The sequence below is a fragment of the Tachysurus fulvidraco genome, chromosome 16, assembly GCF_022655615.1.
Source record: "Tachysurus fulvidraco isolate hzauxx_2018 chromosome 16, HZAU_PFXX_2.0, whole genome shotgun sequence".
Lineage (NCBI taxonomy): Eukaryota > Metazoa > Chordata > Actinopteri > Siluriformes > Bagridae > Tachysurus > Tachysurus fulvidraco.
The window spans coordinates 15710866-15730228 of NC_062533.1; the positions used below are offsets into that span (position 1 = coordinate 15710866).

The 19363-nt window shown below is 40.8% G+C and overlaps 1 protein-coding gene across 3 annotated transcripts in view; it reads left to right on the plus strand.

Moving 5' to 3' along the window:
* fam184ab (family with sequence similarity 184 member Ab) overlaps positions 1-19363 on the plus strand; it is a 119055-nt gene that overhangs the window by 1083 nt on the left and 98609 nt on the right. The window lies entirely within an intron of this gene.

Consider the following 19363-nt stretch of genomic DNA (forward strand, 5'->3'; position numbering starts at 1 on the left):
CTGGACCGACGCAAGGTTACGTTAAATACAGAACGTTTAGAAGCACCGTGATGTAGCTCGACAAGAAGAGGTGTTACCGTGACTACAGCCGAGCTGATTATTAAAGAACATCAGCATAGGTTTTTTTAATCTGTTTATAGTTGCATGTATTATTGCAGACCGTCCATGAATCTGTTAAACTCTAATCTGCTGCCAGTCAGTGACTGAATCAGTTAGAGCTCATATTCTGTATTAAAAAGCTGTGGTTTGACGTCCATACGCAGTTTGCACAGTCTTCCTTCTGGTTTGACATTCTAAATCAGGTGTGTTCATGCAGGTAAGCAGCCATCATACAGAACGTGTGCATGCTGCTGTGCGGTATAACTGAGGTGTGTATGTCTCCGTTGGCCCGATATTGCTGTCACAAACAACTAAAAGAATTCTTAATGAGCAGAAATATGTAGTTTTAGAAGAATTAATGTGGTGTGACCCTATTATGAACGTATTTCTCCCCAATTTTAGAAACTCTTGGCCAGTTTCTATTCACCTGTCATCTTTAACCGTAATAAGGAAGCAGGGTGGGTTGAAAAAACACACAGGGCAGCATAAGACACTCAGAGGACAGCGCTATCAACCCTCTAAAACATACAAAAGCTCACAGACGTCGGTATTCGTTCTCTGGACGATGGAGCAGAAACATTTCTGTGTTATGTGTGGAACGAGATGATACGATGCTCCTCTAAAAGCCACCAGCGGGAGGACACTATCACATGACACCACAAATAAACGTGTTTGTTGATGCCATAAGCAAAAGTTAGTAATGATCAGGACAATCATTAGAGGATCTTCACCATTTAATCAGACACCATGAACAAAGTCTTTGTCTCAGAAGCGTATTATAACATTTCTCCGAGGTTTTATTAGAATCAGTGAGAGAGTCCTTAAAGACCTCTCCAATCACAAGGTCTAAAGATGGATACACAGCAAACTATGACACGGCTTGATCTATTTGATATAAGTTTCACGTGGCAATGTTTCCCGTTTTATCCTGATTGTCTAAGAAAATGGTTTCTGGTGAAATATTTCAATAATAATCAGGTAGCACGTCATTACTGTATCGATGTGGTGAAGGCATTATGGGTTTTACTAAATCATCTGTTTCAATTTTTTTTTTTCGTTCACTTCAACATGAATATAAAAAAAAATCAATCAAACGAATTAAAAATCGTTACTGGAAACTGTTGTGTGTGAAATATGAACATCTTATGAACGAAAGCAGAACAGCACATGGGGTTGTGCTCCTGTCAGCCAAGAACGATGTAGCGGGCACAGAATCACTCACACCGGACAACCCACCATGATCATTCTATAGTCAGCTGACTGCACAGAATCTTCACCTTGTCGGAAATGTTAGCTCACGTGACAGAAAAAATTGTGTACTTGTGCCTTGTTCATTCATTCCACTCACGTTTTGCACATTGTTTGTGCATCTATATGTTGAGCCAGCCACAAAAAGGGTGTTAGTTTACGTTGTTGTTTTCACACCGTGGAATCCGACACCTCCATCCAAGCTGCTCATGCGTACCGCGAGCCCTCGGCACGGCCGCGACGATCTGTATATTCACACTTTGTGAATCAGCTGATGACCAGGATGACCAGTTTTGGGATACACAGCTCTTCAGGAGAGTATTAAAGAACGACCATACTGACACCAAGCCCAGAGACAATCTGCTAAAAATTCCTCTTAAAAACAGACGTGAGGATGTGAAGATAAAGCACAGAGAGCAGATTGCCTCGTTCTCGGTATTCCATTCAAAGCATGGCTCGAGGCTTTGTTCTGTTTTTACACTGTCTTTATGGACTCGCTCTCATTGCCCATGTCTGCACTCTGACATGCCGCCTCCTGCGTCCCGTTCCCCCAAACTTGGCAACCCTCGGGCACTTCAGGCTGCCAAAAGTAGTCAACGTTATTGTTTCAGACACTTGTGCAGAGTTCAAATACCCGTTTACATTTACAATTAGCATTTAATAACCGTATAATAAGCCTGAAAACAAAATGAAGCGTGTTAAACCCAAGGCTGTACGACCGTAGCAATCGTGATCGTTTTTGGGGGCTCTGGACGATCAAGGTTTTGACTAAACTCACTGCTTCTTCTCTTGACTGTGATTCAGGAAGGTTCACCAGAATGTTTTACTGCAGGTCTGCATGCGTTGGTTATTAATGCTCTATATACAAGTGCAGAAATGCTTACCTAAGATATTTCCCTGTGCAAAAGGAAAAAAAATACCATGTCTTAGCCTACTTCCTCTCAAAACACTTTGATTTCAGTATCGTGTGTTTTCTGAAGGCTCCAGTGACTAGGTGCAAACTAGTGGATGTTCAGGGTGCCGAGATTTCACGTCACACTGGTGTCATAGGGTCTCATTTTGTGCATATTACATTTACATATCACATAAGTAGTGTTCACGTTGCTTTCGGAGAATCAAACCATAGACCATAAACTCACAGCACTCATCCTTATATGGTACACGGCCTGTATACGAACCACAAAGTCTTTGTAATCCGGCTTCGTTGTTTCTATTAGTGTCTCCCCGCTGACAAATGTATATCATATAAGATATAGAAAGTAGCCAGCTCTTAAAAACCAAAGTAGTTTTTGCTCCTTAGCTATCATCAGGACGATCGACGTGAATCACCTGGATGCAAGGATAGCTAATGACCTAGCCTAGCGTTACGTTTATTCGGTTTGTTTTTGTTTCGCAGGATTGAAGCAAGCTACAAAACAAAGACACAAATTAGATTAGATTTAACTTTATTGTCATTGTGCAAGGTACATGTACAGAGCCAATGAAATGCAGTTAGCCTCTAACCAGAAGTGCATAGGTGGCTTATTTACAAGTGGAAGTGTAATAAATAAGGGTATGAGGTCGTACAGAAGGTGTAGTAATATGTACATATAACTGAATAAGGGTAAATATAGTGTGGTTTTTATATAAGTATGATACAGTATGAAGTGGTATGACACATATATATATATATATATACACACAGAATAAACAGAATAAATATGGATGGACATACAGAATTGTAATGATTAAGCTGAAATTAAGCACATTGCTAATCAGTTCCATAATGTCAGGTTCAAGTACTTAAAAATATTGGGTGTGTTGGTATTCTGCGTCCTGAATTACAGGCTTATTTTCCCCTGAGGAAATTTATGTGGAGAAACTGAGGGAAAAAAGTGAGTCTGCTGAGGCAATGACTGTTTACAGCCGAGTGAGGTACTAACTTTTATCATGGACACACAAGGAACGACATACCAGGAATAAAACACTTCAGCCTGTGTTGCTGCCCTCAATCGTTTAGTATTTTTCTTCATCCCCTAAGTCATCATCATGCATCGTACGTCGCTAAAGATGAAGAACATTAGAACACTTTAATCAAGAAGATCTTCTTGGTTTTTCCTTCTCATCTAGTCACTACAGTGGCAGCTGTCTCTCTGCGTGAAAAAAAAGAAAGGTAACAAAAAATAGGATCTTAATCCAAAGAGGAACAAAAAAAAACCGACCCGGTGGTATTGTGTAGAGGAATACAGGCCGTCACGGTGCCGAGCAGATGGCCGTAGCCTCGGGCCTGTAGGGATAAAGCTCCAAAACGCAACAGGGAGGCTGTACCATGTTCTTCAGGAATCAGCTCTCTCATTCACAGAACACACAGTAACAACGTACATTCTGTTAAAGAAGCGACAAGGGTCACAACGACAAATTGTTTATTGCTTTAGAATCCTCTGTGTGTGTGCGTGTGTGTGCGTGTGTGTGCTTTTGTTTTTACACAATCTTCACAAATCCAGATGCAATTATTTCCCCCCTCCCATTCATTCCTCCTCAAACACTGAAAGGAAATAACTGTATTTGCGGTAATCCTCTCTGACATTTAAGGACTTCATGCACCACAGTACATTCTCTCCAAGCTGCTCTCTTCGGCGCTGCCAGTATCGGAGACGGGATTAAGAGTCATTCCAGAGACAATTTTGAGCGTAGCCGCATATAACTCTGTCACATTTGCATTTCTGCGTTTGCATCCACAAAAAAAAAAAAAGTGCACAGTGTTCCCAGGATTTTGGCTCACAGTGCGATTCTAAATCTGTTTTAAATGCATCTCGATCCTATATAGGCTGTATGAATTCGTCCTGTTATCGCCTTAAATATCACAGATTCGGATCACGGTGGATAGCGGAGTGGAGCGAAGCAACGAAGCTGAAGTGGGGAAGAAGAATGATGAAGAGGAAGACAGAAATATGTGACTTGTGTCATACACAACCTTTACTGGATGCTGCTTACAGTACAAGATAAGGTGCGAGAAGCAGCTGAGTTGTGTAAGAGAAGACGCCAACTCCATGTGACAACAACCTCCTCATCAATACACAATTGTCAGACATGTATCTGACTGTAGAAAGGACATTATTCATAATAACACTCTCCGGTGTTTATAACAGTTTATAATCACACCCTCCAGTGTCACCCAAATGAGGATGAGGTTGACTGTCGAGTCTGGTTCCTCTCAAGGTTTCTTCCTCTTCCATCTAAGGGAGTTTTTCCTCCCCACAGTCACCTCAGTCACTTCAGGCTTGTTCATTAGCGATAAATACAAACACATTTGAATAGAAGTTTAATATTAATCATGATCTTTTGTATGATAATAAACTTTTTTTCGACAATGTCCATTGATAAAAGTGCCATAGACATGAAGTTGTACTGAATGGAATAGGATTACAGAATTTAGATGTCAATCACAGAAGCGATTCGAACCATTTCTGCCATTTTGGATAATATTATCAAGTCCACTGTTGGTCCACTGTTTGCTCTTAAAGCATGAAGTAAAACCCCGTACGTTTTCAGCAACGGCTTGGGATTGACCTGGAAATTCTCTTTGCTGGTTGCTCAAGGCTTTTCTGTTTGGCAGGAGAAAGATGTTGCGTACCGTTTTGCCTCCAAGTCTTGATGGATACGTGCGTTAAGGATTCGTCGTGTTTCCAAAGATATTTTATCTCAGTAAGACAGAGCTTGGGCTTTATCTGCTTCCTTTTTTTTGTCTGTCTAATTCATAAAATGTGCCTCCTGCCCACACAGAGGCTCTAAAAGCAGAGCACTCGCAACACCTACGCCTTTATTTTTCACCACGCACTGGTTGTAGATGGAATATACTTTGCTTTTAATAACGGTTGTTTCACATCGGTTTTAAACTCGATTTTAGAGATCTGTGCATCGATTGAACAAAGTATCGAGATGGAGCTAAGAATCTTTTTCTTTAGTTCCTATGAACGCCGCTGGCAGGCGAAAGTATTTAAATATGCAGTGGATCTTTTTATTTTTTATACAGCTGCTTCATCAAATCTTGAAACCTCTGAAGAAGTAAAAAGGAACTCAACTTTTACAGATTTAAATAGAAATCTCTGTTAGTTTCTTCGCTTCTAGATCACGCTAGTCTAAAAAAAAACGAGTCATTTTAGAGTCTGTTTACTCCGAGCTCTTCCACACAGAATCTCATTTCCGTGCAGCTTTACTGTCGGGCTTCCAGGATTTAGGACGTTTTCTTCCCCAAATCTAAAATAAAGAGCTGCAAACAGAACGAGGAAGCTGTCAGAGCCGGACGTGTGAATTTGTTACTCAGCGAGTTGCAGTAACCTCGACGGAGAGTTTTTCTGATTTTCATAAAGCCTTGTCAGATCTCATCACGATCAGCACCAGGCTGTACATTAGCGTATTAGCGACTAGTTTTTTTTGTTGTTGTTGTTTTTTTTCCCCCTAGAGCACGGCGACAGACGATGCTGTGATGGAATTAGGAGTAAAACATTTATAGGCATTTCATTACAGGTTTATTTGCATCGTCATCTTAATTGTTGACCGCGTCACAAAGGATTTACGGCTTTACAGAATTGTGCGGTTTTGCTAGGTCCTGGCAAATGAAAACCGATTCTGAATATGTTTTTTAAAAAAAATTTTTTATGGCTTTTCTTTTTTGTTATCGATGACTCGTTCATCCAGCGACAGCACAGAGATTTCTCCACCGTGTGAGAGCTCAAACCCCACTCGATCAATAGGTCATGCAAACTACATCACAATTCCCATCTGGCTGCAGAGACGTGTTCGGCATCGTCAATCGCACGCGTGTGGGAAATCCGAGCCATGTTTCTGTTTGCTGCCTTGTTGCTTTATCAGCATGGACTCTAACGCAGCACTTCGAAGGACACGAGCCAAATCTATTTCTTTAACTGAAACGTTGCATCGAGATATCGAGCGAGAACAAAACCTTCATGTCAAAGTAGGGGAAGTTTCAGTTAAAGGAAGGTTAAGTGACTAGTAATTCACTTTAAAGTGTATTGAAAAGCTTTTGTACTGAAAAGGTAAAGAACCACATAGACAAACAAATGAAAAGAAAAACTGATTTGATTGTTAACTTCATATTTCGTTCAGATTTACACAACCGTACACAGTATGACTTGCAGAAAAAAGCTTTTAGACTGTCTACATGATAAATCGAGAATCAATTAGAATACGAGACGACACAAAAAAGAATAAAAAGATATAGAAATCTCTCTCTGGGCCTTTTTACACCCGGTCACTTCGTGTGTTGTCTCTGATCCGATAGCTATCTAATTTGTTAAAACTGTTCCATTTACATTAGGACACATAAACGCGTCACGGGGAATCGGATATCGGTCTGATTTTTCTACTCCCGCCCAAAATGCAAATATATTTTACCTCATTTCCGGGGTAATTGAAATGGAACACGCTTTGGTGTATGCGGTTTTCAGAACACAATCAAAAAGAAGATGAAAAAACTTTTACGACGTTACGACGGTTATGCTACAAAAAACAGCATTTACTGTTTGCACTGGCAATAAAGTGTGTGTGTGTGTGTGTATATATATATATATATATATATATATATATATATATATATATATATATATATAGAGAGAGAGAGAGAGAGAGAGAGATGTGTATGTTTCAATAAAATTACAATAAAATAGAATTTTCTTTACACATGGGAAAAGGGAAAAGAAACTATAAGTAAAAATATTATAATGTATATATATATATATGAATGCGGCTCAGTGCTGATGTGTGCATTTACAGTTCAAAACACTGTGCAGTTATTGTGTAGTGCAAATGTATGCTGTGTGTAGTGTGTGTTCAGCGATTCTTTAGCAGACTTTCATGGCATCACTTCATTCCTGTCTAGTTGTACACAGTGCTCAGTTATAGAAGGGAAACTCTTTTACTCCGCACAGTATCCGGTGTCCCTCACATGAGAACGGCTTCCCCTTTTGAGGTTTTTTCCTCACCTCCCTCACCCTCTGGTTTGTTCATTTAACAGAATAAATGTAACATTTAAAATTTAGATCCTGAATTTCTGTAAAGCTGCTTTGTGTTAATGTCCACCGTTAAAATTAGTTTACAGTGGAATAGTTTATTGCTCATGTCTGTCATCCGATGCTCCTTATACAGTACATCAACCAGCTGCCTTGTTTGAATAGATGCTAGTACAGAAGAAGAAGAAGACTTTATTTTGTCGCATATACATTACAGCACAGTGAAAGTCTCATTTTACATATCCCAACTTTGGAGGTTGGGGTCAGAATACAGGGTCAGCCATGATACAGCACCTCCAGAGCACAGAGGGTTAAAGGCCTTGCTCGAGGGCCCAACGGTGGCAGCTTGGCAGCGCTGGGGCTTGAACCCCAATCCTATGATCAACAATCCAGAGCCTTAACTGCTTGTGCCACACCTTCCCCAAATAGCACTCGGGTCATTTTTTTCGCTATAAAGGCTAATAGGTATTCGTCTCATTCTAACCTCTACCTAATCATGGCTTCTGTTTAACATCTGACTGTTTTGTGGTTCTTTTGATGCATTAGTACTAACAAAGGAGCCAAATGCATCATCAGCAAAGCCAAACTTCAGACACGGCCTATGAACGAAACTTCGAATAAAACCGAGTTAAAAACCATCCTGTCTATGGGGAACAAGAATAGGTGGTCGGTCAGATTTAGGAAAAATATAAAAATAAAAAAAACCCTTGATTTTTCTTGATTCAAACAAGTTTCTAATGACCAGAACGAATGATGTAGATTGAGCGCGTTCAATTCTAACAGTATTAACATAAACCGATTACAGTGTGAAACGGACGACGACGAGGATGTCGGCGCCGATGGACACGACAATATAATCAGGGTTTTATATTCAGGAAATTAAATCATGTATAGATTAGATCAGCGGTAACGTGGCTGTTAAAAAACACCAATGTTGTGGGTTTGAGTGTCTGCTCAGGTGCGAGTATGATTTCATTCAGGGTTTTTAATATAAGCGATCAAATCCTGCTCGATGTACGAAAACGAATCGAGTTCGTTTTAATCCATTCAATCACTTGGAAGAGTTGTACACTTTCGAACAGAGTCAATTCAGCAAGCGTTCGTCAGTGTGTCGTGTCGATATGAAACTCGTGATAAATTAAAAAAACAAGCTATTTTTATTTTAAGCACAGAGTTAATTGTGCATGCAACCGAACGTGAGCTAGCTTACGAAATCGAGATCTAACTCATGAATCATATGTTCACAGGCTTTTGAGTCGTCGATTGAATCAAATAATAGCAATAATAGTTTTTTTTTTCAAACTCTTATTTACAACACTTACATCAGTTTTTATCCAACTTTATCCATATAAAAGCCAGTCCTTGAGTTCAGACAATAAGTACGGAGTCGAATCATTCAACTTTAACCTATAAGTCATAATTTATTCATTAGATTTAGATGTACAGCACTATATACGTTCAGTGGCAATACTGTAACCCATGGGAGTTGTATGTACGTATTTATTTATTTATTTAGTTGTACAGGAAGGAATCTTTTCCGCATCTGTCAACACCTCCAACTTTTTTTTTTCTTAACAGTAATATGAACAATCTCAGTGGCGCTCGCTTGCTCGCACGCCGTCATTGTGATTTTGTTTGTCAGCTCACTTCCCTCCTCCTTAGCTTAATGCACCTCTTCGGTGTAGTAGAATAACAATCCCCTCCTCATAGAGATATTCCTGAGAGCGATCGTGTCACGTCCAGGCGATGACAGCGCAGGACACGGGATGTCGGTGCAGGTCAGAACACGACGAATATCAAAGCCTTGCTCACTCATGCATCTTGCAATGCTCTTTTTCTCTCCTCTGGATGCGCACTTGAGCACCAGGCAGAAGAATTTGTGCTTTTGATCTCCAACGATGGCCTGTTTAACCCTGTGTTCGCCTGCCGAGCCCGTGTCTGAGGTTGAACATGAAGATTCGCTGTAAAAAAACAACATAAGTACAGAGGATTTCCTTAAAGCCTGTGATAGATTTAGTGCTGTGGACTTCAGGGCCTCGTTGCACAAAAAATCGACTCTTGACTCGTGTCCTTGAAAAACAACAGTTCACACTTGTGTCATTTGAATAAATAAACCAATACACACACGTCCCACACACATGTCCCCCACACACATCCCACACACACGTCCAGCTGAGTGTCACAGTTCATGAGTTTAAGCAGTAAGTACAACCTCTACACTCATTATAACAGCAACTAGGTAGCGTTTCTCGTATAATCTTGGATACACTAATTGTTTCCTTTTGAGCTCGCCGTGTGTTACAGTTCTCGATTTCAAGCCAGTCGAACATGTGAGACTCGTGAGCACAACCTCAACACTCGTCATAACAACTAGCGTAGTCTCAATTACGGGTTTTTTTTCTGTACTTAACCCATACCGTACATAAGGCGCACCGTATTATAAGGCGCATGCTAAAACATACGGTCCACAAAAAAGGTAACGGAAGCAAAACAGTGTTTAGTTGAACCTTATTCTACTATCTAACAATACACACACTATTTTTTAATCAATCTTCTCCCACAAATCCATCAAAGTCCTCACCTACCGGAGGCGTGGCGGAGGTAAGCGTACGTACTGTACGTATTACGTAATGTCCTCTGATTGGTTTATCGCTTCCAGCGTACGTAGTGTACGTATCACGTCCCTGTGTCAGCGGGAAATGGTCCGACAGTCAATCAAGCGGAGCGCTTACCAAAGTTGCACAACATTTTTACAGATTTTGGAACTCAGTGCACACATAAGACGCACCGGATTATTAGGCGCACGGCCAATTTTTGAGAAAATTTAAGGCTCTTGGGTGCGCATTATAGTGCGGAATATACGGTCTATTTCAGTTAGAGGTTGTATTACTCACAAAGTCTCATAGTGCTCAATGTACTAATTGTTGCCTTTTTGAAATCTCCTAATGACACAGAAAAGAGGCTGACAATTCAAATGGAATTCATTCTACATTCCTATCATACACACACACACACACACATAAAACTTTATCATTTCCCCTTGGTTCGAGACCCAGCATCAGCATGTACAACAGGATAGCATGAGCAAATAGATATCTGGCACCACTTTTTTTTATTATCCCTGAAGGATGACTTCATGCATTATTGAAGCTGTGTGGCTCAGACCGCAGAGTAAAACAGAGGTTTCCCTGATCATATTGTGTGTGTTATTGTCTTCTGTCATTGTGTCGAACAAGCACCGTTTTAGGGTAGACGTAAACTTAAGACTTCGAATTTCTTTTTCCTGTTAGTTACATGCTTAATTACTAAAGGGAGCAAAAACAAGGGGAATATATCCCTATTTGCATTGAACGAGTCAAGCCAACAGAACACGCGTTACCAGACACACACACACACACACACACACACACACACACACACACACACACACACACACTGTATGTCCTGTAGGCTACTACTTCATACTCGTGCCATTAATTTGCTTACTTCATCCTTTGTGCCCGTGGTTACAAAATCTGTGTCAACGTGAGCTGTAAGGATGGGAATATCTGTTAGAGGTATTTACTATAAAATGCAAAAAGACCCTTTGACCACATTTAGTGTGACAGATTATGTAGGATCAAAATGGAAAGTAAAGAGAAACATGCAAATCAATTCCTTTAACAATCGCATTTGGATCAGTGAATCAATTTAAGATGAAAACAATAGCAATGGACCCAAAGTCATATGTACTGTAGGTCAGTTACGATGGTGTCTATTGCGTTTACGTTTTAGTTTACATTTGCGTTTATGCTCTCATCCAGGGCATCTTACATTTTTATCTCATTTTGAACAACTGCGCAAACGAGGGTTAAGGGCCTCGCTTAGGGGCCCAGTGGTGGCAGCTTGGTGGACCTGGCGCTCAAAATCTCAACCTTCTGATTGGTAGTCCAACATCTTAACCACTAATCTACCTCATCCCAATCGTCTCTTTTTGTGGCTGTTAAAGGCAGGGTCTCCGATGTTTGAAAGCCAATGTTGACATTTCAAATCACCAAAACAAACACGCCCCTAACCCAAATGGGTCCCACCCCTGTATCGATAGCTCCGCCCCACACATACATACGTAACCCAGGCAACTAACTGAAAGAAATGTGTCTTTATCATAGCTGAAGGGAAGAACAATACAATACAATTCGACTCAGTTTTCTGAAGCATCTCTCAAATATCGGAGACCCTACAATACCTTTAAGCAGTCTGCGCGCGACCGTTCTTACGTGCACAATCCAATAACAAAACCCGTGGAGGTGTGTATGAAGAAAAGTGCATGGGTGAGGTCAGTAACTTGAAGTCAGTTGATGATGTTTTGTGGTGCATTCAGTGTTCCAGTTCATCCCAGATTTTAGGGGGATTCCAACCAGGTGAACAGGCTTTGGAGTCAACACAGTCTGGATAAAGCTAAGGGGGAAATTAATAAGTGCATACCATCTCATCCATATTAAATCCAACCACAACCAAGACTATAATTGTTTTGTTGTAAGTAAACATCTTCACCCTAGTGAACTACCGCACTATAACTGATTCTACAGTGGCTGATGTGTTACAGTACATTAACATCAAGAGTCCAAGCCCTCACTACTACAGGTCTTGTCATGCGTCTCATTTCATTCTCGTGTGCTGTCTGTGCGTTAGCAGCCCTTTTTGTTTTCTCTGCAGCACCGCTGTTCTTTTGTTTCTTCTCCTCATTCTCGGTCTCGGTCGGTAGAGGCCAGACAAGCAGATTTAGAAATGTCCCCATTAGGTAGACAACCGATCACATTTGACCTTCCGCATCCGAACTTCACACTGAAAGGCCATCGATTCCAGACGTCTTTCACCTGCTGCTTGGATGGAAGGTTTTTAAATCTTGTGAAGCCTGCAGAAGGTTAGAAACTCTTCTCTCTCATGACACTTTCAAACCTGTTGGAGAATCTGGCATCGTTTTCAATTCCGGCCCAAATGCCAGTTCACCACAGACAGAGCAATATTCACGATTTCACCATTTTTTTCGACTGAAAACCTGCAACCAGTCGTTTCTAGCAGCTTCCTATAACACGGAAAGATTTCACACTTTCAGAAATTAGCCCGAGGTAGTTTTTGAGTAGTGCTTCTGACGAAATTTAAACCAGCCTTTAATATCTCCTCAGCATGCCAGCTGTCACTTTCTCCCACTTAGTTCTGCTGCCTCTTACAGTGCACTGGAAATAAGTGGAATTATCTCGCAGAGCAGTCGCACTCTTGCTTCAAGGAAGGATCCGGTTTCTGTCTGTCACGTCGTAGTTGCTCGAAGTTCTCTTTCTCCATTGAATGTTTTTTTCTTTTTTGCAGGCCAGAAATAAGCAACAAAAAAGTTTTTTTTTTCTCCAACAAATCAAGCGTCTGGTCTAAGAAGATAAAGTTTCACTTGATTTCTTTCAGTCATTATTCTGCTTTCTTGAACCAGCCTCTACCAGGGCAATCAGTTCCCCTGCACTATCGTAGCAGCACATCAGCTAAGCCTTAGAGAGGAAAAGCTCAGTCAGCAACAGAGTGTGCGTTGGCTTTCAGACTGCCCGAGTCCCTCTCCAGATTTGAACTGAAGAAACTTGAGTACTGATGAATGGAATCTCACGTCAGGACTATCTAAACTATTTTTAGCCTGAAGCCAAGTCGATGGTATAAAGCGGTTTTGTGCTGCTCTAGTTCTCGATGAGATTGAGCCCTCAAAGAAATTGAGGTAGTGAATCATTGCTGGCAAAATCTCCTCTCTCGCTAACGTATCACCCGTACGTTCTGTAATTGTGCTCTCCGAGCCTCCCGTTAGCACGCAACGCTACGATCTTTGCAAATCACTCTCGAAACTAAATGTCCCAAAGTTGGTATGATTCATCTCTAGGAGTTTCATCGATGCAAATAAGACGTGAGAGTAAATATCATACGTGTGCTTTATTAGCTTACGGTCAAAGCCATTTGCTTAATCCACATCATATGATTAATGCAATACAGTTCACACTACAGTAGGTCAACTCGAGTTCGCACTCACGGCGATTCTGGGCTTGTTCGAGGGCGGTGCTTGTAATCAGAGGATTTCATTGACAGTGAAGATTTCCTTTCTGAAAGGTGGCTCAACTGAACAATTGGGGCCTTTTGTTTCCACACCTGGTCACTTCGTGTGTTGTCTCTGATCCGATAGCTATCTGATTTGTTAAAACTTCCATTTACATTAGGCCACATAAACGCGTCTCAGCGAATCGGATATCGATCCCATCTTTCTACTCCCGCCCAAAATGCAAATATATTTGTCCTCATTTCCAGGGGAATTGAAATGGAACACACTTTGGTGTATGCGGTTTTCAGAATGCAATCAAAAAGAAGACGAAAAAACTTTTACGACGTTATGACGGTTATGCTACAAAAAAACAGCATTTACTGTTTGCTGCATTTTCGCTGGCAGCAGCAGCGCTTTTTAAGACCCGATGAGACGCCTGGGTGAAAGATCACCTGCGAGTGACGTACTTCCGTCTGGGAGGAGTTTAGCGCTGACGTATGTGGCTTGAACAACCACATGCATTTACACCTGTCCAGTTTCATCCAGAAATGCGTCCCAGACCTCCTCCTGAAGGGGTTTGTACCATCGGATTTATATCCTTCTCCAAAACGTTTCGGAGGGCATTTAGACCTGGTCTTTTTACCATCGGATAGCTATCTGATCACAGAAAACGCATGAAGTGACCAGGTGTAAAAAGCCCCTTGCCGATGCCAGGTTCGTAAACTTGTTGGCACCATTAGTCATAATTCCAGCAGTGAATTTTTATAAAGTTTATAAAGTTTAATACATCAGTAACCATTACATCTCTTTCCTCAGCATCACAAAAGTGAACTAGCAACACAACAACAGCCCGCTTCCACATCACGATGCCTGTCTTACGGTTCGGTCGAAAAACAAACCACACACTGTTTTTCACTGGTGGATCTGTGATGACTGATCTCAGGCTTAAATGTAGTGTTCGTTAACGATATTTGAGACGACCGGTGAAGTGCAATATGAGGAGAATGTGAATCCCCTACTTTATAAGTGAACATTACATGCTACTACTTAACTAGCTTCTTACATTGCTAGCTTCTTTTTTTAGCCTAGTCTGGCTCAGTTACCTGTATACTTTCTGAGCAAGCTAGCTAATAAACGTACCGCATGATTTGTGCCCCCCTTCATTGTATCATATTTCTCATATCAGGGACAGTTTTTAGGAGTATAGCTTTGTCAACTAGTGCAATGTGCAGTACTTGGTGTTTACCCCTGTAGTCATAATAGACATTATCCTTGTATCGATTTACTTTTCTCTCTTATAAGCTGCCCGACATTTTACTTGCGTACTGAGTCATAAAACATATTATGATCATAAATCTTAAAGCTGGTCTTTAACCCCGTAACACAGATACGTTTTTATATATATATATATCAAAGCTCTTTCCAACCTGTACCCTATTCTGACGTATTCTGCAGCACGGCGTCACTTTGCTTTTCTGCCCCAGTTTCCTAGGTTGTTTCAGTTTCTCTCCTAACGATAATGTACGGCAAACAAATGTGCCGAACTTCAACTGTCCAAATGAAGATCCATTGTCCCCAGGAGCGAGGATGAGAGCCCTGATGCGAAATGCTATGGGACACATTAGCGAGCCATAATGCGGCTTTGATGCATGACCTCGCTCATGGAATTATGAGCGTGCCACTGTTGAAAGCAGGAGCGGTAGCTTTATCGCTTTTTTCCTGCAATCATTGTCGGTTCCCTCCGTGCGTCTCCGAACAGATCCGGCTCGTCTGGAGGACAAAGCGATTTCAATTACACTTGACACCTGAGAAGAGATCGAGTTTTATTTGGTGGCTAATGTCTGCTCAATGTCTGCACGTGCCTTTCTTATTGACTCAAGGTCACGAGTGTTGTATTTTCTTTTCTTACTTCTGTTGCATCATGAGCATGAAAAGTTTTTTTTTTGTCTCACTAAAGCACATTAAAGCACATTTTTACCCTGAAGCCTCAGAGGCATTTCAGGCCAAGGTTGATAACACCCTGAGTAGGTCACGAAAAGGCTTAGTCATTCCCTCCTTGTGATTTTAAAGCCTCTTTCTCTCGCATTGTTACAGGAACCTGAACTCATTCGAACGCAAGCTCATTCATATTCAAGTTAAACAAGCAAGCTAGAGAGAAATATCAAGAGGCGAACCTCCTTTTTTTACCGCATCGGTAATTAGAAGAAATAATGTTGCTTGTGAATTCAGTTCAGAGCGAGCATGCTCATTGCTTAAGTCCTCTTTAGAGCATTCACACTGGGTTCAGCTGAACCAAAGCATGACAACTACACACCAAGATAAACTGTAGCTTATGTGCTGGCTAGATTATCTAGACCAGGGGTCGGCAACCCGCGGCTCCGGAGCCGCAATTGGCTCTTTCATCCCTCTGCAGTGGCTCCCAGTAGATTTGGAAAATAAATATTTAATTTCAAGTTTTTTTAATTTTAGTTAGTTCGTTTTTAAAAAAATGTCATTTTAAATTCTAAGATTCTGTTGCTCTTGTAACATTAAGATAAACCGTGTTTAATTTGTCTGTCGCTCAAAATACGCGCCATAACTGCCGACTTGCGAAATCCGACACAGAAGCAGACGCATTTTTTGATGTCCCGAATACGAAGAGGACTCAATTAGACACTGGACATTTTATTTGAAAGTAACCTTCAACCCAGCGTCTTTTTTTGTTAAGGTTAGTTCAAACTGTTCAAAATAATTTTGTTTGCTTGCAGAAATAAAATTTCGTTTACTCGGTAGCAGTTGGACGATTTCATAAATTTGAAGACAGACAAGAGTGACATATTTAAAATATGCCCCCCCACCCCCACCCCCCCAATTTATGACATAAAACATAATATTTGAATTAAACAAAACATATTAAATTATACAATGTAGTGCTGGTGGTTAGTAGCCTTATTTTTCTGAGATTTAACTTATGATAAATTCATTATTTTATAAAATGTCTTAAAACCGGGGCCCCCTGGCAACATCTCAGGGCCCCCAGTTTGAGAAGCACTGGCCTAGACTACTTGTTCTGAGCAGGTGTTGTCAGTGAACAGGCTGTAAAACTGCTGGCTAAGTTAGAGACACTCATGAAAACCGATGCTGATTATCTGGGAAACGTCTGTAACAGCAGTCACAATGTCATTGTTTGTGTCAAAACATTAAAACAGGAGATCATGACTTACTCTGTGCCCAAAGTGATGCTCACAGCTCCAGTGCTTTTCTCTGTGGGTGAACGAGGACGATGCTGAACAATTCCAGGATCTGCTTTTTTTTATTGGCTGTTGCGTTAAATCTTACCCAGATACAATAGTGCTATTTTCTGATTGGCTATTGTGCAGCCTCTTTTTTTGATTGGCTGATAAGTGTCAGGCTCGACTAAGAACTCCAGGGGAGACGCGCTTGATTCCTGCCCGTTTCCATAGAGACAGTGGTGCGGACTGATGCATTTTGAGCGCTGCGGTTTATTAAATATATGATAAATAGTCAAAAAGTTTTTCTGCGTGACAAATACGATGTGTGGAGGGAGAGCGTGACAAAAGACCCAAATGAGTGACGGTCACTCTCAATGCGTGACACTTGAGAGCTTTGCTATACAATATGTAGCATGAACGTGTTGGTACCTGGGTTAAAAGATCAGATTAAGTAATGAGGTGGGTGATGTGACAGAAATATCATTTCCTTGTATTTAAAGAAGGCATTTCTACAATATACAATATGACATATACAGCTTTAAAGTATTAAATAGTGGACAGCAGAAACATTTCAAACATTTATTCATGTTTCACTACGAGATTTTAACATCCAATAAGATGCTTCCGTGTGGAGTTGGTAACCGCTTCGATAAGATATCGCGATGCCTGAGATGTCTTGTGACATACGGTAAATTATGCAGCACATTAGAGCATGATCACTGTAAAATGTACTGAAGCTCGATTAGCTTTATACAAACATAATGAACAGATCAGGGTTATGAGCATCACAGGTGATACCGGCTTAAATGTCACGATCAGTATTTGATCATTTTACAATCCAATTAATTAACATGCTATAACCGGCTAAGTCGAAACTATAGACGTGTTATAGGCTGGAATGACACGCATCATGTACAGTATTTTCCGCACCATAAGGCGCACCGGATTATAAGGCGCAGTGTCAATTACGGGGTCTATTTCTGTACTTAACCCATACATAAGGCGCACCGTATTATAAGGCGCATGCTAAAACATACGGTCTACAAAAAAAGGTAACAGAAGCAAAACAGTGAGTTTAGTTTAACTTTATTCTACCATTTAACAACACACACGCATTATTTTTTAATCAATCTTCTCCTACAAATCCATCAAAGTCCTCATCTACTGTGTCTTCTTAACTTGGCGCAGTACATTTTCTTGCTTCCTCCACTTCCGAACCACAGATTCATTGATGTTGAATTCTTTCAGCATCTCTATTCCCATTTACAACCGCGTAACTGATAGCCTGTAATTTGAATTGTGCAACGTAAGCATCTGATTTCTATTGGCGGACGGCAAACCAACTTAAGGTGCATTCACCGCCACCTACTGGACTGGAGTGTGGAGCGCCTAATGGTTAGGAAGAAACAAATGTTGTTTTGCAACATACCGGTAGTTACCTACCGGAGTCGTGGCAGAGGTAAGCGTACGTACTGTACGTATTACGTAATGTCCTCTGATTGGTTTATCGCTGCCAGCGTACGTAGTGTATTACGTCCCTGTGTCAGCGGGAAATGGTCCGACAGTCAATCAAGCGGAGCGCTTACCAAAGTCGCACAACATTTTTACAGATTTTGGAACTCAGTGCACACATAAGGCGCACCGGATTATTAGGCGCACGGCCGTTTTTTGAGAAAATTTAAGGCTTTTAGGTGCGCATTATAGTGTGGAATATAAGGTCTATGAATATAGTATCTAAGCAGTTGAATTTAGTTTAGTTTAGTCTATCGTTTAGCCATAGCATTTATTCATTTGGCACTTCACCTTCTTTTTGCCCTAGCTTTATCTAGGTGAAATTTGACCCAGATATTTCTGAAACATGCTTATACTGTATGACCCTGTAGAAATTAAAAAGGGTAGAGCTATGGTTTCAATACTATATCTAAACTAACAACTAACCAAAGAGGGCACTTATGCACTAGTTAGAAAGCATTTTTTTTAACAAGAATGAATTCATGCTAGCAAAAGTTTCAAAGATTAATTTAATTACGATGCACTGAAGGCTGTTTGCTTGTAAAAGAATCAACACACCACTAATACGTTTCGATTTAGATTTGTTTATTAGCTAGTTTAGTGTAGTCTAACCTGCTGGGATTTTCTGTTTCAGTCTCAAATCAGCATCAATCAGCTCTGATATCAGAATCGTAGCTTAATATGGAAAACCATGAGATTCGTGTAAACACAGGTTTATTGATTCACTTTGATTACATGCAAGTTTGATTACATGAAAATTACTGGAAAATATCCAATAAAATATCCATTAAAAAGCTCAAAAAGCACAACCTGTGCCTTCAGTTAGTGGTAGCATGAGGAGGGATCTGAAACCTGCAAGAACCCAGAGAACCATGGCCAGAAGGACAATTTATTTATCAAAAAGGCATTCAGTGGAATAAATAGATTCGGATGGACAAACAGAAAATAGCAGAAATCCTCCAGTTCATTCCTGTCTTTATAAAGTTTTATTCCACATCTAATTTTAATAGCTTTTATTCTCGGTTTGTGTTCGGCTCAGGGCTGTAGAGCCGGGGCTGCATAGGGTCGACGTGTTCAGCCTGCTTTCGGCTCACAGTTTGATTTTTCCACATCAAGAGCTATTTTTGGAATTCAGGAAAAAAAAATTAGCAACTCAAGAGCATCGTACCCCAGAGGAGCCAAGACCGACACGGCTTTTCCGGCCCATGGTTCCTCACCTTCTGTGCGACTTCCATTCC